The sequence below is a fragment of the Macaca thibetana genome, chromosome 18 (genome assembly GCF_024542745.1).
Source record: "Macaca thibetana thibetana isolate TM-01 chromosome 18, ASM2454274v1, whole genome shotgun sequence".
In the NCBI taxonomy this organism is placed as follows: Eukaryota; Metazoa; Chordata; class Mammalia; order Primates; family Cercopithecidae; genus Macaca; species Macaca thibetana.
In genome coordinates, this window is record NC_065595.1 from 22,905,594 (window position 1) to 22,930,865 (window position 25,272).

A 25,272-nucleotide genomic window follows, 5' to 3' on the forward strand; every position below is an offset into this window, starting at 1 on the left:
TTCTACTTTGCTACGCATGGGCTTGTGGTGCTAATTGAAGAGGACAGAGACCTTGTTCTATACTCATTCTGCATCTCCCAAAATGCCTAGCGTCAAGCCCAGCAAACAGTAGGCACTCAATCAATACTTGTTGATCGATCTGAGAGAGGCAGGAATGATCCATATCAAACTCCAAGCATCATCTGGGAGCTCGCTGATTAAACAGATGAATCTTGCAACCTTTCTTTAATGCCACCAAGGCAGCCTTTGCTCCTCAGCCTGGAGACTCAGACTTGGGAGCTCTCCTTGCCGGCCAGTTCCTGGATGGCTTCCCAGGATCCATGGTGCTCCGGGCCCCTCTCTGATGGCCAGGGCATCCATCAGATGACCTGCTGACTGCAGGTTACTCTTTGTTCTCTCTGCTCCTTCTGCTTAAAAACGACAACAACAACAACAAAAACTCAGGCAAGCCCCTCTCTCTAGGGCCCCTATTCCCCTCTCTGCCTATATAGGGAAGAGTAGAATAGAAGCGTCTTCCAATTACTATAATTGTATTTAAAAATATATATTTATGTTATAAATCCTCAAAGAAGCCTCATGACAAGGGGCCCTGGCAACCCAAGTACAGGACTAGGGGGCTTAAACGTCAGTTAGCAGCGTACTTTGAACCGGCCATGTCCATTTAGGCCACTCTGCTCCGAACGCTGCAGCGGCTGTTGGCATCTTGGTTATCAAAAGTTCCTTTGCGTCACTATGCTCCATTTTATTCATTTATTTTAGTTATTTTATTACTTCTTGTAGTATAAGTAATTTTTGTTTGATGAAAAACAATTCGAGAACATAGAAAAGAAAAATGAACATTATATGAATGGACATTACTTGAACGTTCATGAGATCACCCCACTGCACTCCAGCCTGGGAGACAGAGTGAGACCCTGTTTCAAAAAAAATTCTGCATGCTTGTGTGATTATTCTCTTGGGATAAATTCATAGAAGTAGTATTACTAGTTGAAGGAAATGTATATTTTAAAGTTGTATGATACCTATGGCCAGAAAGGTCACATCAATTTACCCACCCGTATTCCAGCTGGTTTGAAGTGTGTTCAGTCAGACTGGTTTGTGTGTGTGGATACAAATGGATGAGAAGTGGAATGGGGAGAAAGAATTAAAATAGTTAATATATTTTTAAAGCTGTTTGCCTTAATTCAATCTGCTCTGGTTGAAATTCTGCTGCTCTTTAAAACAGACCTGTGGGTTTAGGTCCAGTTTTTATCTGATATGAAGTTGCAAAACATCTTATGTTGTACACTTGCATGAGTGCAAAGGAGATGGATTTGTTTTCAGCATAATTAAAATGGGCAAAAACAGAGTGTCCTGGATAGCTGCATGTTTGTGGTGTGCAGTGGGGTGTGTGTGTGTGTGTGTGTGTGTGTGTGTACTTATTCATCCTGTGGTTCATAGCCCTTTGAGCCAAGGCCTGGTTGTTTCAATAGGAGAAAAGAAGAAATCTGCTTTTGAGATGCTCAAGGGAGAGGAAAAGCAAGGTGAAGTGTGGGCCGTTTATCTCACCAGGAAGAATGCCAGGAAGAGCCACATCAGGGAAACTGGCTTTTTGGTGTGTGCAGATGTATTAAAATTCTTCTACTTAATGTCAAAAATCTTTTTTCATGGTAAAAAATAGAAACCATTAATCTCTCCCCCAACCCCAGCCCCCGCCGTGCTCCATTTTCTTGTCTGCCTTCCGACTCCCACGCTGCCTGTCTTGCTGGCGGACGGTGAGTGGGTCAGTCAGCCTCTGCCATGGGCATGGATGTCCCGCTGCAGGGAGCACCTCCGCCCTGTGGACCAGACCCTTCCTACAGCCTAAATTCATGTGTCCTGATTTGCTTGGCTCCTGAGGAAGGAAAGGAGCTGGTTTATTCATGAATCCCTGAGTAGGACTGCCTCTGGAAACAGGGCGCTAGCTGTCTGGTGGAGAGGAACAGAGGATGCAGCTTCTGGTCAAACTCTTCCCTGGCCCATCCCATCAGTCTTCCAGATTATGGGTTTGAGACAGTGTCATGCAGGGAAAAGAGAACCAGAGTTGAGTCAGGAGTTCTGACTCTGCCAATGGTCAGTGACTTTGCCCAAGTCATTTAACCTCTCCAAACCTCAGAGTCCTATTATGTCAAAAGGGTCGTTTGTGAAGATGGATTAGCTGATGCTTCCAGTCTCACTGACTCTTCATGTATCTTGCATGAATTCTCAGGTAGAAGTTGCTCTCCCATCACTCCTCCTCAGTACCCTCCCAGCACGTTGTTTATACAGCTCTCACTAACCTAAGTGATGACAGTTTTCATAGTTTGTGCTCTCTGCTGGACTATTGCTCTAGTTAAGGTACTGCTAGTGGCCATGACAATTAAAACCCCCAAGTTTTAGAGGTTTACAATAGAAGTACATTTATCAACCGCTTGATTGATGGGTACCTCCATTTAGGAATCCAGAGACCCAAGCTCCTTCTATCTAGTGGCTCTGTCATTCCTTAGACCCCTGGAGTTGTATAAGTCCAGCCAGAAAATGGGATAAATGTGTGGAGGAGCACAGCTCTTTCTTAACCATCTTCGCTATGAGTGGCTCATGTTACTTCTGCGCACATTTCACTGGTGAGGATAGTCACACAGTTCCACCTAGATGCAAAGGAGGCCGCAAGCAGCTGCTCCCCAGAGACAACTCTACAGGACAAAAGCAGAAGGACTATGAACCTTGGATGGACAGCTCACAGTCATCTAAGACCCCTGTGAGGGCAAGATATTGTTCTTCCTATGTCTCAGCACTCCACATGGCTCCTGACACAGATGTTCAGTATAATAGGCTTGCATCATCTGTGTATTTCATTTCTGTAAGTTTAGCTGCATAGAGAAATAGAGAAAGAAAACAATCTAAATAGTGCCTGCTACTCTGCTGCCAATCCCAGGCAATGGGTATATGTCAAGAAGAACAGGCTGCAAACTATAGGCTGTGGGCTAAACCCTGCCCACTGCCTGCTTTTGGAAATAAAGTTTTATTGGAGCACAGCCATGCCCATTCATTTACTTATTGTCCATGACTAATTTTGTGCTGCAATGGCAGACTTGAGGACTTGTGACAGAGACCACAAAGCCTAAAATATTTGCTCTCTGGTTCTCTTCAGAAAAAGTGCGTGGACTCCTGCTCTGGTGAGAGAGGGTGAAACAGGAGACTCAATTCATGGTTTTCTTTTGTCTGTCTCTGTCCCCTTCTCTGCTTAGAGTGAGCACGTTGTGGTGCTGGATGTGATCATCAGCCCAGTGTTTGTACAGCACATGTTTGTACAGCATGGTGTCTAAACACGAGCCAACTCTGAATGCATAGACCGTGTATGCTGCACAATTACTTAAGGGATTTATAAGGGCAATGTTGACCTTATGCACTTTCTTCAGAACCTATTGCTCCTCATAAAATATGACTCTGTAGTAAAGGCACATTGAATGAGTGCATAAGTGGATATGCCCACCCTTTGCAAAGTTAAAGGGATACTACAAATCACAGAATTACTGTTACTTTTGTTTGTAACTTATATTTCAAAAAACAAATGCCCTCCATCTCAGTGGTCTTCAATTTTGTTGGCATCAGGGGCTAATTTCGTGGAAGACAAATTTTCCACGGACTGGGTGGTGGGTGGAGGGAGAGATGGTTTTGGGATTATTCAAGCACATTACATTTGTTGTGCACTTTATTTCTACTATTATTACATTGCAATATATAGTGAAATAATTACATAATTCACCATGATGCAGAGTCAGTGGGAGCCCTGAACTTGTTTTCCTGCAACTAGGCAGTCCGATATGGGGCTGATGGGAGACAGCGACACCTGAAGTGTGTTGCTTATGTTTAGTCTATTCCATCATCTCATCTTGTTTGCTGTCACTGCAGAAAACCCTGCCTCACAAAGATAAGATGTTGGGAATGGAAGTAGGCTTTTCAGTGCTTCTGTGGCAATCTCAGGGTATTCTACTTTGACTTTAATCCAGATCATATGGAGATTTGAACTTGTCTCAAATATGCTTTTAGGGCCACCAGATGCAGCTGTACAACTGAAGTACGTCAACTCACTTGCCACTATGAAGTCTGCCACCAGATGCAGCTTAATTGTCACTTGCCACTCATTGATAGTGTTTTAATATGAATCTGCAAGCAGTTGATTTATTATGGTCTCTGAGCAGTCAAACCTCCCTCCTACTGTTAATCTGTGTGTGCAGCCACTCCCCAGCACTAGCATCACAACCTCAGCTCCACCTCAGATCATCAGGCGTTAGATTCTCATAAGGAGCCGACAATCTGGAACTCTCACATGTGCAGTTCACAATAGAGTTTGTGCTCCTATGAGAATCTAATGCTGCTGCTGATCTGACAGGAAGTGGAGCTCAGGAGGTAATGCAAGCAATGAGGAGCAGCTGTAAATGCAGATGAAACTTTTCTTATCCACCATTCACCCTCTGCTATGCAGCCTGGCTCCTAACAGGCCACGGACTGGTACCAGTCCATGGCCTGGGGATTGGGGACCCCTGCTCTATCTGTAATCAAGGAGGATAACCTCTCAACCCCAAATGCTCTGTAGAAGCTCATGTCCTGCAAGTTTTGTGCCTCGTTGCCTTTCTCTCCTTTGGATAACTCATTTTCACAAACAGAAAATAATAACTTTTTTTTTTTTTTAAGGTGGAGGGGTACATTACATACTTTCCAAATAGCAAATAGTAAAAAAGAATTTGACATCTAAATATGTGGTTTGAAGTCAGAGGACTTCAGGTACTCACCTGCCTTAGACTGAGAAGACAAGCCATTTGGCTAAAGGCTGTGTCTACACAGGTCTCAAGGGTCTAGTAGGAACTGAAAACTTCATTTGGATTTGGTAGGTCTGCCCTGTTAGGACCCCAAAATACACCAACTCTTACTGTGGTTTTAATAAGCCTGGTTGAACACACACCCCAGGGAGGCTCAAAGAGGGAGGTTATGTAGTTATTCTAAGGATATTGCTTTTGATCAAAATATTTTTGAAAACTTTTTAGATTTGTATTTATAATCTGTGGCACATTCTTTTAAATATTCTAAATTTATTTGGATTTGGGAGTGGGCTTTTGTTTGTATTTTTCAACTATTTTTTTAAAGTTTTAATTAAAATATAGAACCCTGGGCCTCCCAAAGTGCTGGGATTATAGGCGTAAGCCACACCGCGCCCGGTCTCAAATCAGTTTTCAACAGATGCCAAGGATTTCATTTTCTTTTAAAATTGCCGGGGGGACAGCTAGAGAGCTAGACAGCTCTAGTCTCCAGCTCCCAGCGCCAGCAACACAGAAGACAGGTGATTTCGGCATTATCAACTGAGGTACTGGGTTCATCTCACTGGGGAGTGCCGGACAATCAGTGCTGGTCAGCTGTTACAACCCATCCAGCGAGAGCTGAAGCAGGGCGAGGCATCGCCTCACCTGGGAAGCGCAAGGGGGAAGGGAATCCCTTTTCCTAGCCAGGGGAACTGAGACACACAACACCTGGAAAATCGGGTAACTCCCACCCCAATACTGTGCTTTAAGCAAACGGGCACACCAGAAAATTATATCCCACACCTGGCCAGGAGGGTCCCAGGCCCACAGAACCTTCCTCATTGCTAGCACAGCAGTCTGCAATCTCGTGGCAAGGCAGCAGCAAGGCTGGGGGAGGGGCACCCGCCATTGCTGAGGCTTAAGTAGGTAAACAAAGCCCTGGGAAGATCGAACTGGGTGGAGCTCACAGCAGCTCAAGGAGGCCTGCCAGTCTCTGTAGACTCCACCTCTGGGGACAGGGCACAGCTAAACAACAACAACAAAAAGCAGCAGAAACCTCTGCAGACGCAAGCGACTCTGTCTGACAGCTTTGAAGAGAGCGGTGGATCTCCCAACACAGAGGTTGAGATCTGAGAACGGACAGACTGCCTGCTCAAGTGGGTCCCTGACCCCTGAGTAGCCTAACTGGGAGACATCCTCCACTAGGGGCAGACCGACACCCCACACCTCACACGGTGGAGTACACCCCTGAGAGGAAGCTTCCAAAGCAAGAATCGGAAAGGTACACTCGCTGTTCAGCAGTATTCTATCTCCTGCAGCCTCTGCTGCTGACACCCAGGCAAACAGGGTCTGGAGTGGACCTCAAGCAATCTCCAACAGACCTACAGCTGAGGGTCCTGACTGTTAGAAGGAAAACTAACAAACAGGAAGGACACCCACACCAAAACCCCATCAGTACGTCACCATCATCAAAGACCAGAGGCAGATAAAACCACAAAGATGGGGAAAAAGCCAGGCAGAAAAGCTGGAAATTCAAAAAATAAGAGCGCATCTGCCCCTCCAAAGGAACGCAGCTCATCGCCAGCAACGGATCAAAGCTGGACGGAGAATGACTTTGACGAGATGAGAGAAGAAGGCTTCAGTCCATCAAACTTCTTAGAGCTAAAGGAGGAATTACGTACCCAGCGCAAAGAAACTAAAAATCTTGAAAAAAGAGTGGAAGAATTGATAACCAGAATAATTAATGCAGAGAAGGCCATAAACGAACGGACAGAGATGAAAACCATGACACGAGAAATACGTGACAAATGCACAAGCTTCAGTAACCGACTCGATCAACTGGAAGAAAGAGTATCAGCGATTGAGAATCAAATGAATGAAATGAAGCGAGAAGAGAAGTCTAAAGAAAAAAGAAGAAAAAGAAATGAACAAAGCCTGCAAGAATATGGGATTATGTAAAAAGACCAAATCTATGTCTGATTGGGGTGCCTGAAAGTGAGGGGGAAATGGAACCAAGTTGGAAAACACTCTGCAGGATATCATACAGTAGGGCAACCAACCTAGTAGGGCAGGCCAACATTCAAATTCAGGAAATACAGAGAATGCCACAAAGATACTCCTCGAGAAGAGCAACTCCAAGACACATAATTGCCAGATTCACCAAAGTTGAAATGAAGGAAAAAATCTTAAGGGCAGCCAGAGAGAAAGGTCGGGTTACCCACAAAGGGAAGCCCATCAGACTAACAGCAGATCTCTCGGCAGAAGCTCTACAAGCCAGAAGAGAGTGGGGGCCAATATTCAACATTCTTAAAGAAAAGAATTTTCAACCCAGAATTTCATATCCAGCCAAACTAAGTTTCATAAGTGAAGGAGAAATAAAATCCTTTACAGATAAGCAAATGCTTAGAGATTTTGTCACCACGAGGCCTGCCTTACAAGAGACCCTGAAGGAAGCCCTAAACATGGAAAGGAACAACCGGTACCAGCCATTGCAAAAACATGCCAAAATGTAAAGACCATTGAGGCTAATAAGAAACTGCATCAACTAATGAGCAAAATAACCAGTTAATATCATAATGGCAGGATCAAGTTCACACATAACAATATTAACCTTAAATGTAAATGGACTAAATGCTCCAATTAAAAGACACAGACTGGAAAACTGGATAAAGAGTCAAGACCCATCAGTCTGCTGTATTCAGGAGAGCCATCTCACATGCAGAGACATACATAGGCTCAAAATAAAGGGATGGAGGAAGGTCTACCAAGCAAATGGAGAACAGAAAAAAGCAGGGGTTGCAATACTAGTCTCTGATAAAACAGACTTTAAACCATCAAAGATCAAAAGAGACAAAGAAGGCCATTACATAATGGTAAAGGGATCAATTCAACAGGAAGAGCTAACTATCCTAAATATATATGCACCCAATACAGGAGCACCAAGATTCATAAAGCAAGTCCTTAGAGACTTACAAAGAGACTTAGACTCCCATATAATAATGGGAGACTTCAACACCCCACTGTCAACATTAGACAGATCAACGAGACAGAAAGATAACAAAGATATCCAGGAATTGAACTCATCTCGGCAGCAAGCAGACCTAATAGACATCTACAGAACTCTCCACCCCAGATAAACAGAATATACATTTTTCTCAGCACCACATCACACTTATTCCAAAATTGACCACATAATTGGAAGTAAAGCACTCTTCAGCAAATGTACAAGAACAGAAATTATAACAAACTGTCTCTCAGACCACAGTGCAATCAAACTAGAACTTAGGATTAAGAAACTCAATCAAAACCGCTCAACTACATGGAAACTGAATAACCTGCTCCTGAATGACTACTGGGTACACAACAAAATGAAGGCAGAAATAAAGATGTTCTTTGAAACCAATGAGAACAAAGATACAACATACCAGAATCTCTGGGACACATTTAAAGCAGTGTGTAGAGGGAAATTTATAGCACTAAATGCCCACAAGAGAAAGCTGAAAAGATCTAAAATTGACACTCTAACATCACAATTAAAAGAACTAGAGAAGCAAGAGCAAACACATTCAAAAGCTAGCAGAAGGCAAGAAATAGCTAAGATCATAGCAGAACTGAAGGAGATAGAGACACAAAAAACCCTTCAAAAAATCAATGAATCCAGGAGCTGGTTTTTTGAAAGACCAACAAAATTGATAGACTGCTAGCAAGACTAATAAAGAAGAAAAGAGAGAAGAATCAAATAGACGCAATAAAAAATGATAAAGGGGATATCACCACCGACCCCACAGAAATACAAACTACCATCAGAGAATACTATAAACACCTCTGTGCAAATAAATTAGAAAATCAAGAAGAAATGGATAATTTCCTGGACACTTACACTCTCCCAAGGCTAAACCAGGAAGAAGCTGAATCCCTGAATAGACCAATAACAGGCACTGAAATTGAGGCAATAATTAATAGCCTACTAACCAAAAAAAGTCCAGGACCAGAAGGATTCACAGCTGAATTCTACCAGAGGCACAAGGAGGAGCTGGTACCATTCCTTCTGAAACCATTCCAATCAATAGAAAAAGAGGGAATCCTCCCTAACTCATTTTATGAGGCCAACATCATCCTGATACCAAAGGCTGGCAGAGACACAACAAAAAAAGAGAATTTTAGACCAATATCCCTGATGAACATCGATGCAAAAATCCTCAATAAAATACTGGCTAACCGGATCCAGCAGCACATCAAAAAGCTTATCCACCATGATCAAGTGGGCTTCATCCCTGGGATGCAAGGCTGGTTCAACATACGCAAATCAATAAACGTAATCCAGCATATAAACAGAACCAAAGACAAAAACCACATGATTATTTCAATAGATGCAGAAAAGGCCTTTGACAAAATTCAACAGCCCTTCATGCTAAAAACACTCAATAAATTCGGTATTGATGGAACGTATCTCAAAATCATAAGAGCTATTTATGACAGACCCACAGCCAATATCATACTGAATGGGCAAAAACTGGAAAAATTCCCTTTGAAAACTGGCACAAGACAGGGATGCCCTCTCTCACCACTCCTATTCAACATAGTGTTGGAAGTTCTGGCTAGGGCAATCAGGCAAGAGAAAGAAATCAAGGGTATTCAGTTAGGAAATGAAGAAGTCAAATTGTCCCTGTTTGCAGATGACATGATTGTATATTTAGAAAACCCCATTGTCTCAGCCCAAAATCTCCTTAAGCTGATAAGCAACTTCAGCAAAGTCTCAGGATACAAAATTAATGTGCAAAAATCACAAGCATTCTTATACACCAGTAACAGACAAACAGAGAGCCAAATCATGAATGAACTTCCATTCACAATTGCTTCAAAGAGAATAAAATACCTAGGAATCCAACTTACAAGCGATGTAAAGGACCTCTTCAAGGAGAACTACAAACCACTGCTCAGTGAAATAAAAGAGGACATAAATAAATGGAAGAACATACCATGCTCATGGATAGGAAGAATCAATATTGTGAAAATGGCCATACTGTCCAGGGTAATTTATAGATTCAATGCCATCCCCATCAAGCTACCAATGACTTTCTTCACAGAACTGGAAAAAGCTACTTCAAAGTTCATATGGAACCAAAAAAGAGCCCACATCTCCAAGACAATCCTAAGTCAAAAGAACAAAGCTGGAGGCATCACGCTACCTGACTTCAAACTATACTACAAGGCTACAGTAACCAAAACAGCATGGTACTGGTACCAAAACAGAGATATAGACCAATGGAACAGAACAGAGTCCTCAGAAATAATACCACACATCTACAGCCATCTGATCTTTGATAAACCTGAGAAAAACAAGAAATGGGGAAAGGATTCCCTATTTAATAAATGGTGCTGGGAAAACTGGCTAGCCATAAGTAGAAAGCTGAAACTGGATCCTTTCCTTACTCCTTATACGAAAATTAATTCAAGATGGATTAAAGACTTAAATGTTAGACCTAATACCATAAAAACCCTAGAAGAAAACCTAGGTAATACCATTCAGGACATAGGCATGGGCAAGGACTTCATGTCTAAAACACAAAAAGCAACGGCAACAAAAGCCAAAATTGACAAATGGGATCTAATTAAACTAAAGAGCTTCTGCACAGCAAAAGAAACTGCCATCAGAGTGAACAGGCAACCTACAGAATGGGAGAAAATTTTTGCAATCTACTCATCAGACAAAGGGCTAATATCCAGAACCTACAAAGAACTCAAACAAAAATTTACAAGAAAAAAACAAACAACCCCATCAAAAAGTGGGCAAAGGATATGAACAGACATTTCTCAAAAGAGGACATTCATACAGCCAACAGACACATGAAAAAATGCTCATCATCACTGGTCTTCAGAGAAATGCACATCAAAACTACAATGAGATACCATCTCACACCAGTTAGAATGGCAATCATTAAAAAGTCAGGAAACAACAGGTGCTGGAGAGGATGTGGAGAAATAGGAACACTTTTACACTGTTGGTGGGATTGTAAACTCAATGGATGGTGTCTCATTGTGCAGCAGAAAGCTTTTAACCTGACTGTGAAGACACTTCCCATGGGGCCTTCTGGATGCAGTTTAAGCAACTGAGACTGCCTAGTTCTTTAAAGTGAAGTAAAACTCTCTTTGGGAAATAGAAGTTTTTATATCTTTGTTTATGAAGTGAGTCCAGTTTACTCCAAGGCACATCCCATGTCCCAAGGCTCTCTGATGAAGCTCCGAACTTACCTCTGTCCCCACAATAAGCTATGGCTTTGCTTCTATTGGGATGGGCCATCATGCTCAGATCCAACCTTGCCAAAAGCTGGTGAGAGAATTCAGCCACAGCCAGTTCTTCAGCAGAGGAAACAACAGTCCTGTGAAGTGAGGATGATAATAAAGAGACCTTTTGCTACCTGTTGCAATTTATTTTACCTCTCTATGCCTCAGTGTTCCAATATTAAAATGGGGACACCTACATTCTTGGTCTTGTAAGGAAGCTATCTTAGTCTGCTTGTGCTGCTCTAACAGAATCCCTGAGGTTGGCTAGTCTGTAAAAAACAGAAGTTCATTTCTCACAGTACTGGAGGCTGGGAAGCCCAAGATCAAGGCACTAGCATCTGGTGAGGACCTTCTTCCTGTATCTTCACATGGCAGGATGGTGAGATAAACTGAAGGCTGACTGAAGCTTCTTCTATAAAGGCCTTAAAGTTATTCACCAGGGAGTCCTCATGACCTAATCATTGTGTATAGGCCCTTCATCTTAATACTATCACGATGGCAACTTCTGAATTTTGGAGGGCACACGTTTAAATTATAGCAGAAGACCGGGTGCAGTGGCTCATGCCTGCAATCCCAGCACTTTGGGAGGCCGAGGCAGGTGGATCACCTGAAGTCAGGAGTTTGAGACCAGCCTGGCCAAGATGGTGAAATCCTGTCTTTAGTAAAAACACAAAAATTAGCTGGGCATGGTGGTGCATTCCTGTAATCTCAGCTACTCAGGAGGTTGAGGTGGGAGAATCACTTAAACCTGAGGCGGAGGTTGTGGTGAGCCAAGATCGCGGCACTGCACTCCAGCCTAGGTTACAGAGCGAGATTCCCTCTCAAAACTGAAATGAAGTAAAATAAAATAAAATAAATTATAGCAGAAGCTATGAAAAAATGGATTAAGAGTGATGAGAGACTTCTGAGAGATTCCTAAAAGCAAAAAATATGTGAGTGCTATTTTTGCTGTTAGAAGTTCTGTGAAGATTAATTTTAAAAAAGGTTGCAAATACTCTTGAAGATCTCTGAGCATGGCGTATTAATTGCTAAATATGCTGGAACCTCCCCATATCATGACCTTCCATGATCACATGCACCATTCAATCACACAGATAACTCTGTGATTTTTTTTTTTTAAGAAACAATAATTTTGGAACAGGGTAACACAAAAGGTAAGGGAGCAATTAGTAGCATGTATGTCACGAAGCACCCTGTAGATCACTTATATTAAATTCCAAGTCCTTTTATTAAAAAACACAAATCTTTTCATCTTTGTGAAGAGCTTCCTAAAGACTAGGATGGTTAAATAAAAGGTAATCTGGCATAGAAGGGAAGCATGAAAGAATTTCCAAAGTATGTTGCTCACCCCTCAATGTGGGCACAAGCTACCCTAGGCATGAGCATTGGGTTGACATTGGTTGGCTTCTGTAGCAGAAGCCCATAGCCCCTTGAGTCTCCTAAAGGCCAATGGCTTCCTCCTGCAAGCAAACATGATTCTGCTTGAGGGCTTTCTCTGCAACTGGAGTGAATTGCTCAAGAGCCCCCCTCAACCCAAGCCAAATGAAAGTTGGTGGTTAAGCTTCTTCACTCCTTGAGTAGAACAATTCTGAGGTGTGTTCTACTCACTGTCCCAGAGGCCCTCAAAGGCACTGAGTCTCAGTTTCCCACAGTGGCAACCTGGGCATTCATGAACTTTATTGGCCTCCTTTGCTTACTTTGCTCAATTTCCCACTAGCCTACTATGCTTTCTGAGAACACTTCTCACATAAACTGCATGTTCAAAAACTCTTGTCTGAGGGATTGCTTCTAAGGAAACCCAAACTAAAACACTTTTTATTTTGAGTGATGTATTTTGGTGCCCAATCTAACCATTGAATATGGAGTCTTGTTCATAAGGAATAAGAAATGAAAAAGAAAAAGTTGGAAAATTTTCCAGTGTCAAGCTTTCCTATCCTTGAAGCTTACATGGGAAAAAATCAGAAAAGAAATGCCTGGGAAAAAAGATGACAGAATCAGAAATCTCCAAGTTTGGGTGTATCTGTGGAACACAGTTGTGTGGACAATAGAGTCTGGTGAATTAAAAAATGATTCCTGTGATGAGAAAATTAGACTTTCCCAATAATAAAAATAGTTATTCATCATGAATTTTAAAAATCATCACAGGTAATCCTGATGCAAACCCAGGACCAAGACCTACTGCTGTATTCGTCTAGGTTTATTACATTAAAATGTCATTATGATAGCATTATTTATTGTCTGCTTCTGTGAGCCGGACATTGTGCTACGTCCTTTGCATATGCTATCTCATCTAATTGTGACAACAACTTTTGAGGTAGGAATTGTTTTTTTTGTTACCTGCGTTTTGCAGATGGTGGGTCTGTGTTGAGAAGTTAAGAAACTTGCCTGAGACTGCAGTTCCCTGCTTTGTAACTGAAATTCAGGCTGAAATTTAGCTTCCTGCTTTTCTCAGGCCCAACGTGTTTGTATACTTTCTTTCTTTCTTAGTGAAATTTGCTAAAGGTTGGTCTTGTCAAAGGACAAGTTTTGGTTTTGTTGATTAATTTATAATTTCTTTTAAAATTATTTTTATTTCCTTTCATCTACTTTCCTTGGATCATTTTGTTGTTGTTGTACTTCCTGATTTGAAAGTTGAGTTCCTTTAACTTCAATCTTTTGTGCTAGTAAACTTGTTTATTGGTATTCATTGGCTTCTAAGTACCACTTTGGCTGCATCCCATAAGTTTTGTCATGTAGTGTTCTTGAGTTGTGAACAGTTTGTAATTTTCTTGTATTTCTTATCAAGCTTGGGAGTTATTTGAAAATCTGTTTTCAGATTTTTTTGTGTGGTTATCTATTTGTTGTAGATTTCTAACTGTATTACATTGTGGTCAGTAAATACTCAATGTAATAACAACTTTTTCTTTTTGGTCTATTAACAGAACAAGGGAGATTCCAGAATTGCCAATGGGTAGAAGGGAATGCTGCACCTGTATTGGCTCCACAGCTTTTACCTAAAATTGAAGAAACATCAGTTATTCATGTTAAAGAAAGGGAGGGATGGCTGAGGGGGATTATTAGAAAACCAGAATCCTTCTTCCTACCCTCAAGCCAGTCACTGGTGTAGATCATTAAAAAATAATTTTTGGCCAGATGTGGTGGCTCACGTCTGTGGTGGTGGTGGCAGTGCAAATCATGTTCATCTGCATGAAGGGAGAAGTGTAACAAGTAGAGTTTGACTGCAGCAATGAATTCATGCTTTAGAGTAATGGGAAATCAGGGTAATTGAGCAGGATAGGACCAGCATGTTCAGGCATTTTAAGTTTAGAGCAAGAACTTTAGTTTCATATGGGAAATAGGAATCACCATTGATGAGGCTTGACGCGTGTGTTAAGGGAGTTAATCTAGCAGAGATGGGCCACATGGATTAGAAAGGAGAGAACAGAGTGATAATGAAGATGATGGTATTAGTATAGGGGTGTTTTGAAGGAAGAATTGGCAGGACTTGGGGACTAATTAAATGTGAGGGTTGAGAATAGCAGGAGACAAAGATGACTCCTTGGTATCCGGTCTGGTGGGCTGGAAGACGGTAATGAAACTCAAGAGCCAGGATGGTAGGTCTCAAAGAAAGACCATGAGTTTGGTTTTTGATATGTTAAGATGGAGAATCTGTGAGGGGAAAGGTTTGAAAATCATTGGACTGGAAAGAGAGAGGTGGCAAGAAGGTTGCAGGGAAAGCTACAAAAACCAGGGAGAGAATTTTAAGGAAGTCTGTGTGCCTGTGTGTGCACCTGTGTGAATGCATGGGAGGGCAAGAGTTGGTGGGGGAGTTGTCAACTGTGTCAAATGCTATTCAGAAATGAGAGCAGGGTGGTTAGACAAAGCACTTGAGATTTAACCTTAAAGAATACAGTTTCGGTTAATGTGATGGTGACAGACAATCAGGTTGATCAAGTTGCAAAGATTTAGGGAGAATGGGCAGCAAAGCAGGCGAGGCGATGGGCCTAAAGGGCATAGGTCACATTACTTTGTGTAACTAGCTTGCCCTTTAATTTTCTTGAAAGCTTTAGACAAAGATCTTAGAAGTGAAAGTGGCCGTGGAGAGTGAGGTGCTGGGAGAGGCTGGGAGTGCAGCCTGCAGAGCACCTGCCACAGAAACTGAGGAGGAGTTTCAGGATGTTCAGGTGGAACTCCCTGGGATCATGGCAGGGAACAGACGGCTGTAGGCCATTGAGAAGTTGGGATAAAAGGAAAAATGTAAGCCACTGAAATCTTCTAGACTGCCAAAAACTGGGTCTTGGCGGTAGCGAAGACCACAAAGGAACCAAGTTGAGCTGAACATGAGGGGAGTAGACTTTAAGTGCTGAGTGGTTGATAAAAGCTGGTGGACTCAGCAGCATCCCATCTTTGGAGAAGATGGAGTAGGAGGGTGAGACAGCCCTACCCCTGTGGAAGCCAGGGATGTAGTGGTTTGGGGGTTTCCGTGGTGATCAGAAGTAACCACTGATGCCTCAACAGTCTCCATTTGTGGGAATTTCTTTCTTGAAAGGCCTTGTTGGCTCATTGAGATTGGGGCAAGAAAAAACTCCTCATTTTTATGGGCCTGAAAGTTTAAACTTCTTTTTTAGGTCAAACTCAGCACGAATGTGAAACTTCATTAGCTGTACCTCAGCTCTGAGAGGAAACCTCACAAGACTCAATATTTATAGCTCAGGAAGCTCAGGGCTCTTCCAGAGGGAGTACGTTGGATAATGTCATGTCTCTAGAGGGCTCTGAGGTTTTTAAGAAAGTGGGTCTTCACTCCTTTCCGCTGAGCCACTGGGATACACCAGGCCTGTCTGTTACTCATGCATGCCGGTGCTTGTTGCAAACAAAAATATGCAGGTCTGAGGGTGGGAGGTCTTGTTTTTTGCTTTTTGTTTTGTTTTTGTTTTTTTGATGGAGTCTCACCTTGTCACCCAGACTGGAGTGCAGTGGCACAATCTTGGCTCACTGCTAACTCTGCTTCCTGGGTTCAAGTGATTCTCCTGCCTCAGCCTCCTGAGTAGGTGGGATTATAGGTGCATACCACCATGCCTGGCTAAGTTTTGTATTTTTAGTAGAGATGGGGTTTCAACATGTTGATCAGGCTGGTCTCGAACTTCTGACCTCATGATCTGCCCGCCTTGGCCTCTCAAAGTGCTGGGATTACAGGTGTGAGCTACCGCGCCCAGCCAGATCTTGGTTTTACTTCCAGCTCAGTGCACTTAGCCAAGTCATTGATCCTCTCTGCACCTCAGTTTTCCTCATTTGTAATTTAATGGGTGTGGCTATGGTATGGACAAGTAACCTATCAAAGCTTTTTGAGTTAATGTTTGCTGCGAGTCAAGAATGAAGCTGTCGTCACCAAAAGAGGGGAATGAAGCAGCCTGTCTGTTTTGCAGGAGGATCCTGGTGCTGCCTTGGGGTGTGTGGGGTCCAGGCCCAATTCTGCCATTGTTAGTGGCAAGTCACAATTCCCCCGGACCTGTCCGTCCGACTTAAAAATAGATGGTGCAAACTACTGCTTAAAAATACACAGGAAGTACTAGGGGGTCTTTGTATACGAGACAAAAAGCACAGAACTTTGGAGCCTGGTGGAATTAGCCCTTTGAGATTTCATGGGACAAGGACCGTGTGAGTCCTGGGAGTGCTTGCATCAGGGGATTGGGTCCATCATTCCCTGTGGAAGGAGGCCCTGTGCTTCTCCAGAGAGGCGTTTTAAGTGTCATTGTGTGACTGGCCCACCAACCACAATAGTTGGGCTAGATGGTGATGCTAAATCAGTAACTTTGGATTTTACTTTTTCATCCAGAGAATTTTTCTGCTAGAAAGACCAAGTACTGAAGTGCTTCATAGATGCAATAGGTAGATGCAGCCTTCAGCAAAAAATTGAAGTGCAGTCTGGAAAACAAAGGGAGAAGTGGTCTTTTATAGAGAAAGTTCCTACTTGGGTTCCCAATCTGATTTGCTTATGCAAATGAAGGATGTAGACTTGCTTAGTTCTGATTGGTTAATGCTGAGTTGTGATTGGTCATTGTAGGTCACTGATCTACAACCTACTGGTTAGTTCAGATGGTGTAAGCAGGAACAGGCAGCTATAAAAGTACCAAAGTTATGCAAATGTGGTTTTTCTAGGAACTCAGAGTACAGAATAGAGCTTGCCCTATTTTGAATTCAGGTGCAGTTAACCACTCAGAATCCATCTTTTTATTTTATTATTATTATTAATTTTTTATGCATCAACCAAAAAAAGTCCAGGACTGGAAGGATTCACAGCCAAATTCTACCAGAGGTACAAGGAGGAACTGGTACCATTCCTTCTGAAATTTTTCCAATAAATAGAAAAAGAGGAAATCCTCCCTAACTCATTTTATGAGGCCAGCATCATCCTGATACCAAAGGCTGGCAGAGACACAACAAAAAAAGAGAATTTTAGACCAATATCCCTGATGAACATTGATGCAAAAGTCCTCAATAAAATACTGGCAAACCGAATCCAGCAGCACATCAAAAAGCTTATCCACCATGATCAAGTGGGCTTCTCTTTTTCTATTGATTGGAATAGTTTCAGAAGGAATGGTACCCAGGTGGGAATACAGTAGTGCATAGTTCACAGCAGCTTTGAACTCCTGGGCTCAAGCAATCATACTGCCTCACCCTCCTGAACAGCTGGGACTACACACATGCACCACCGTGCCAAGCTAATTTTAAAATTTTTCATAGAGATGGAGTCTCACTATGTTGCCCAGGCTGGTCTTAAACTCCTGGTCTCAAGTGACCGATCCTCCAGCCTTGATCTCCGAAAGCACCAGGATTACAGGCATGAACCACCATGCCCGGCCGGGATCCATTTTGAAGGATTGGATCTTTCAGGGTTCACATGTGCATATGTGGAGGTGGGATGGGGGAGTGTACATATTTAAAGAAGATGCTCTTTATAATCATATCTGTAGAACCTTCCATTTATATGATGGGCTCATTCTAAACATGGGAGAGAAAACTTACTATATTCTAGTGCCATTCATTTACCACTCTTGTTCTTTCCTCCGCTTTGTAAGCAAACTTCTTTTTTTTTTTTGAGACAGGGATTGGCTCTGTTGCTCAGGCTGGAGTGCAGTGGTGTGATTATGGCTCACTGCAACCTCCACCTGCCAGACTCAAGCCACCCTCCCACCTAAGCCTCCCAAGTAGCTGAGACTACAGGCGTACACCACCACGCCTGGCTAAATTTTTCACTTTTTGTAGAGTTAGTGTTTTGCTTGTTGCCCAGGCTGGTCTCGAACTCCTGAACTTAAGTGATCCTCCCAGCTCAGCCTCCAAAAGTGCTGGCATTACAAGCATGAACCACCATGCCCAGCTGGTAGGCACATTTCTTTTTTTTAAATTTATTTTTATTTATTTTTTTATTATACTTTAAGTACTAGAGTACAGGTGCACAACGTGCAGGTTTGTTACATATGTATACATGTGCCATGTTGGTATGCTGCACCCATTAACTCATCATTTACATTAGGTTTATCTCCTAATGTTATCCCTTCCCCCTCCCCCCACATCATGACAGGCCCCGGTGTGTGGTGTTCCCCACCCTGTGTCCAAGTGTTCTCATTGTTCAATTCCAACCTATAAGTGAGAACATGCGGTGTTTGTTTTTCTGTCCTTGCGATAGTTTGCTCAGAATGATGGTTTCCAGCTGCATCCATGTCCCTACAAAGGACATGAACTCATCCTTTTTTATGGCTGCATAGTATTCCATGGTATATGTGTGCCATATTTTCTTAATCCAATCTATCATTGATGGACATTTGGGTTGGTTCCAAGTCTTTGCTATTGTAAATAGTGTCACAATAAACATACATGTGCATATGTCTTTATAGCAGCATGATTTATAATCCTTTGGGTATATACCCAGTAATGGAATGGTTGGGTCAAATGGTATTTCTAGTTCTAGATCCTTGAGGAATCGCCACGCTGTCTTCCATGGTTGAACTAGTTTACAGTCCGACCAACAGTGTAAAAGTGTTCCTATTTCTCCACATCTTCTCTAGCACCTGTTGTTTCCTGACTTTTTAAGATCACCATTCTAACTGGTGTGAGATGGTATCTCATTGTGGTTTTGATTTGCATTTATCTGAAGACCAGCGATGATGAGCATTTTTTCATGTGTCTGTGGGCTGCATAAATGTCTTCTTTTGAGAAGTGTCTGTTCATATCCTTTGCTCACTTTTTGATGGGGCTGTTTGATATTTTTCTTGTAAATTTGTTTAAGTTCTTTGTAGATTCTGGATATTAGCCCTTTGTCAGATGGATAGATAGCAAAAAATTTCTCCCATTCTGTAGGTTGCCTGTTCACTCTGATGGTAGTTTCTTTTGCTATGCAGAAGCTCTTTAGTTTAATTAGATCCCATTTCTCAATTTTGGCTTTTGTTGCCGTTGCTTTTTGTGTTTTAGACATGAAGTCCTTGCCCATGCCTATGTCCTGAATGGTATTCTTTTAGGGTTTTTATGGTTTTAGGTCTGACATTTAAGTCTTTAATCCATCTTGAATTAATTTTTGTATAAGGTGTAAGGAAGGGATCCAATTTCAGCTTTCTACATATGGCTAGCCAGTTTTCCCAGCACCATTTATTAAACAGGGAATCCTTTCCCCATTTCTTGTTTTTGTCAGGTTTGTCAAAGATCAGACGGTTGTAGATATGTGGTATTATTTCTGAGGGCTCTGTTCAGTTCCATTGGTTTATATCTCTGTTTTAGTACCAGTACCCTGCTGTTTTGGTTACTGTAGCCTTGTAGTATAGTTTGAAGTCAGGTAGCGTGATGCCTCCAGCTTTGTTCTTTTGGCTTAGGATTGTCTTGGCAATGCGGGCTCTTTTTTGGTTCTGTATGAACTTTGAAGTAGCTTTTTCCAGTTCTGTGAAGAAAGTCATTGGTAGCTTGATGGGGATGGCATTGAATCTATAAATTACCTTGGGCAGTATGGCCATTTTCACAATATTGATTCTTCCTATCCGTGAGCATGGAATGTTCTTCCATTTGTTTGTGTCCTCTTTTATTTCATTGAGCAGTGGTCTGTAATTCTTCTTAAAGAGGTCCTTCACATCGCTTGTAAGTTGGATTCCTAGGTATTTTATTCTCTTTGAAGCAATTGTGAATGAGAGGTCACTCATGATTTGGCTCTCTGTTTGTCTGTTATTGGTGTATAGGAATGCTTGTGATTTTTGCACATTAATTTTGTATCCTGAGACTTTGCTGAAGTTTCCTATCAGTTTAAGGAGATTTTGGGCTGAGATGATGGGGTTTTCTAAATATACAACCATGTCATCTGCAAACAGGGACAACTTGACTCCCTCTTTTCCCAATTGAATACTCTTTATTTCTTTCTCTTGCCTGATTGCCCTGGCCAGAACTTCCAACACTATGTTGAATAGGAGTGGTGAGAGAGGGCATCCCTGTCTTGCACCAGTTTTCAAAGGGAATGTTTCCAGTTTTTGTCCATTCAGTATGATATTGCCTGTGGGTTTGTCATAAATAGCTCTTATTATTTTGAGATACATTCCATCAATACCTAATTTATTGAGAGTTTTTAGCATGAAGGGCTGTTGAATTTTGTCAAAGGCCTTTTCTGCATCTATTGAGATAATCATGTGGTTTTTGTCTTTGGTTCTGTTTATATGATGGGTTATGTTTATTGATTCGCATATATTGAACCAGCCTTGCATCCCAGGGATGAAGCCCACTTGATCATGGTGGATAAGCTTTTTGATGTGCTGCTGGATCCGGTTTGCCAGTATTTTATTGAGGATTTTTGCATCGATGTTCATCATGGATATTGGTCTAAAATTCTCTTTTTTTGTTGTGTCTCTGCCAGCCTTTGGTATCAGGATGATGCTGGCCTCATAAAATGAGTTAGGGAGGATTTCCTCTTTTTCTATTTATTGGAATAGTTTCAGAAGGGATGGTACCAGTTCCTCCTTGTGCCTCTGGTAGAATTTAGCTGTGAATCCTTCTGGTCCTGGACTTTTTTTGGTTAGTAGGCTATTAATTATTGCCTTAGTTTCAGAGCCTGTTATTGGTCTATTGAGAGATTCAACTTCTTCCTGGTTTAGTCTTGGGAGGGTTATGTGTCCAGGAATTTATCCATTTCATCTAGATTTTCTAATTTATTTGCATAGAGGTGTTTATAGTATTCTCTGATAGTAGTTTGTATCTCCATGGGATCAGTGGTGAAATCCCCTTTATCATTTTTTATTGCGTCTATTTGATTCTTCTCTCTTTTCTTCTTTATTAGTCTTGCTAGTGGTCTATCAATTTTGTTGATCTTTTCCAAAAACCAGCTCCTGGATTCATTGATTTTTTGAAGGGTTTTTTGTGTCTCTATCTCCTTCAATTCTGCTCTGATCTTAGTTATTTCTTGCCTTCTGCTAGCTTTTGAATGTGTTTGCTCTTGCTTCTGTGGTTCTTTTAATTGTGATGTTAGGGTGTCCATTTTAGATCTTTCCTGCTTTCTCTTGTGGGCATTTAGTGCTATAAATTTCCCTCTACACACTGCTTTGAATGTGTTCCAGAAATTCTGGTGTGTTGTGTCTTTGTTCTCATTGGTTTCAAAGAACATCTTTATTTCTGCCTTCATTTCATTATGTACCCAGTAGTAATTCAGGAGCAGGTTGCTCAGTTTCCATGTAGTTGAGCAGTTTTGAGTGAGTTTCTTAATCCTGAGTTCTACTTTGTCCTGTGGTCTGAGAGACAGTTTGTTATAATTTCTGTTCTTTTACATTTGCTGAGGAGTGCTTTACTTCCAACTATGTGTTCAATTTTGGAGTAAGTGTAATGTGGTGCTGAGAAGAATGTATATTCTGTCGATTTGGGGTGGAGAGTTCTGTAGATGTCTATTAGGTCTGCTTGGTGCAGAGCAGAGTTCAATTCCTGGACATCCTTGTTAACTTTCTGTCTCGTGAATCTGTCTAATGCTGACAGTGGAGTGTAAAAGTCTCCCATTATTATTGTGTGGGAGTCTAAATCTCTTTGTAGGTCTTTAAGGACTTGCTTTATGAATCTGGTTGCTCCTTTATTGGCTGTATTTAGGATAGTTATCTCTTCTTGTTGAATTGATCCCTTTACCATTATGTAATGGCCTTCTTTGTCTCTTTTGGTCTTTGTTGGTTTAAAGTCTGTTTTATCAGAGACTAGGATTGCAACCCCTGCTTTTTATTTTTTGTTTTTCATTTGCTTGGTAGATCTTCCTCCATCCATTTATTTTGAGCCTATGTGTGTCTCCGCACATGAGATGGGTCTCCTGAATAGAGCACACTGATGGGTCTTGACTCTTTATCCAGTTTGCCAGTCTGTGTCTTTTGATTGGAGAATTTAGCCCATTTACATTTAAGGTTAATATTGTTATGTGTGAATTTGATCTTGTCATTAGGATGTTAGCTGGTTATGTTGCTCATTAGTTGATGCAGTTTCTTCCTAGCATTGATGGTCTTTACAATTTGGCATGTTTTTGCAGTGGCTCATACTGGTTGTTCCTTTCCATGTTTAGTGCTTCCTTCAGGAGCTCTTGTAAGGCAGGCCTGGTGGTGACAAAATATCTCAGCATTTGCTTGTCTGTAAAGGATTTTATTTATCCTTCACTTATGAAGCTTAGTTTGGCTGGATATGAAATTCTGGGTTGAAAATTCTTTTCTTTAAAGAATGTTGAATATTGGCCCCCACTCTCTTCTGGCTTGTAGGGTTTCTGCAGAGAGATCCACTGTTAGTCTGATGGGCTTCCCTTGGTGGGCAACCTAACCTTTCTCTCTGGCTGCCGTTAACATTTTTTCCTTCATTTCAACTTTGGTGAATCTGACAATTATGGGAGTTGCTCTTCTCGAGGAGTATCTTTGTGGCATTCTCTGTATTTCCTGAATTTGAATGTTGGCCTGCCCTACTAGGTTGGGAAGTTTTCCTGGATAATATCCTGAAGAGTGTTTTCCAACTTGGTTCCATTCTCCCCATCACTTTCGGGTACACCAATCAGACGTAGATTTGGTCTTTTCACATAGTCCTATATTTCTTGGAGGCTTTGTTCATTTCTTTTTACTCTTTTTTCTCTAAACTTCTCTTCTCACTTCATTTCATTCATTTGATCTTCAATCACTGATCCCCTTTCTTCCAGTTGATCAAATCGGCTACTGAAGCTTGTGCATGCGTTATGTAGTTCTTGTGCCATGGTTTTCAGTTCCATCAAGTCATTTAAGGTCTTTTCTATGCTGTTTATTCTAGTTAGCGTTTGTCCAGTCTTTTTTCAAGGTTTTTAGCTTCTTTGCAACAGGTTGCAACATCTTCCTTTAGCTCAGAGAAGTTTGTTATTACCGATCTTCTGAAGCCTTCTTCTCTCAACTCATCATGGTCACTCTCCGTCCAGCTTTGTTCTGTTGCTGGCGAGGAGCTGCATTCCTTGGAGGAGAAGAGGTGCTCTGATTTTTAGAATATTCAGCTTTTCTGCTTTGGTTTCTCCCCATCTTTGTGGTTTTATCTACCTTTGGTCTTTGATGATGGTGACGTACAGATAGGGTTTTGGTGTGGATGTCCTTTCTGTTTGTTAGTTTTCCTTCTAACAGTCAGGACCCTCAGCTTCAGGTTTGTTGGAGTTTGCTGGAGGTCCACTCTAGGCCCTGTTTTCCTGGGTATCACCAGCAGAGGCTGCAGAACTGCAAATATTGCAGAACGGCAAATGTTGTTCCCTGATTGTTCCTCTGGAAGCTTCATCTCATAGGGGCACCCGGCCGTATGAGGTGTTAATCGGCCCCTACTGGGAGATGCCTCCCAGTTAGGCTACTCGGGGGTCAGGGACCCACTTGAGGAGGCAGTCTTTCTGTTCTCAGATCTCAAACTCCATGCTGGGAGAACCGCTACTCTCTTCAAAGCTGTCAGACAGGGACATTTAAGTCTGGAGAAGTTTCTGCTGCCTTTTGTTCAACTATTCCCTGCCCCCACAGGTGGAGTCTACAGAGGCAGGCAGGCCTCCTTGAGCTGCAGTGGGCTCCACCCAGCTTGAGTTTCTCAGCTGCTTTGTTTACCTACTTAAGCCTCAGCAATGGTGGGTGCCTCTCCCCAGCCTCACTGCCACCTTGCAGTTTGATCCCAAACTGCTGTGCTAGCAGTGAGCAAGGCTCTGTGGGCGTGGGACCCTCCAAGCCAGGCACGGGATATAATCTCCTGGTGTGCCATTTGCTAAGCTGTTAGAAAAGTGCAATATTAGGGTGGGAGTGACCCGATTTTCCAGGTCCCGTCTGTCATGGCTTCCCTTGATTAGGAAAGGGAATTCCCCAACCCCTTGTGCTTCCTGGGTCAGGTGATGTCTCACCCTGCTTTGGCTCATGGTCCGTGGGCTGCACCCATTGTCCTGCACCCACTGTCCGACAAGCCCCAGTGAGATGAACCTGGTGCCTGAGTTGGAAATGCAGAAATCACCTGTCTTCAGCGTCGCTCACGGTGGGAGCTGTAGACTGGAGCTGTTCCTATTCGGCCATCTTGGAACCTCTGACACACTTCTTAAAAGCTGGGCTCTGCTCCCTTTGGCAGCACACATACTAAAATTGGAACGATACAGAGAAGATTAGCATGGTCCCTGTGCAAGGATGACATGCAAATTCATGAAGTGTTCCATATTTTTCCCTAGAAGAAAACCTAGGCAATACCATTCAGGACATAGGTATGGGCAAAGACTTTGTGATGAAAATACCAAAAGCAATGGTAACAGAAGCCAAAATTGACTAATGGAATTTAATTAAACTAAAGAGCTTCTGCACAGCAAGAGAAACTATCATCAGAGTGAACAGATAGCCTACAGAATTGGAGAAATTTTTTTGCAATTTACCCATCTGACAAAGGTCTAATATCCAGAATTTACAGGAATCTTTAACAAATTTACAAGAAAAAAACAACCCCATCGAAAAGTGAGCAAAGGATATAAACAGACACTCCTCAAAGACATTTATGCAGCCAACAAGCATATGAAAAAAAGCTCAACATCACTGATCATTAGAGAAATGCAAATCAAAACCACAATAAGATACAATCTCATGCGAGTCAGAATGGTGATTACTAAAAAGTCAAGAAACCATAAATGCTGCTGAGGCTGTGGAGAAATAGGAATACTTTTACACTGTTGGTGGGAATGTAAATTACTTCAACCATTGTGGAAGACAGTATAGCG

The 25,272-nt window shown here is 42.1% G+C and overlaps 1 non-coding gene across 1 annotated transcript; it reads left to right on the top strand.

Annotated features, from left to right (window-relative positions):
* Nucleotides 1–24,622: 24,622 nt before the first annotated feature.
* LOC126941629 (U6 spliceosomal RNA) lies at nt 24,623–24,729 on the top strand. The gene has a single exon (XR_007721396.1). It is a non-coding gene; the product is annotated as a U6 spliceosomal RNA (small nuclear RNA).
* The last annotated feature ends 543 nt before the right edge of the window (nt 24,730–25,272 follow it).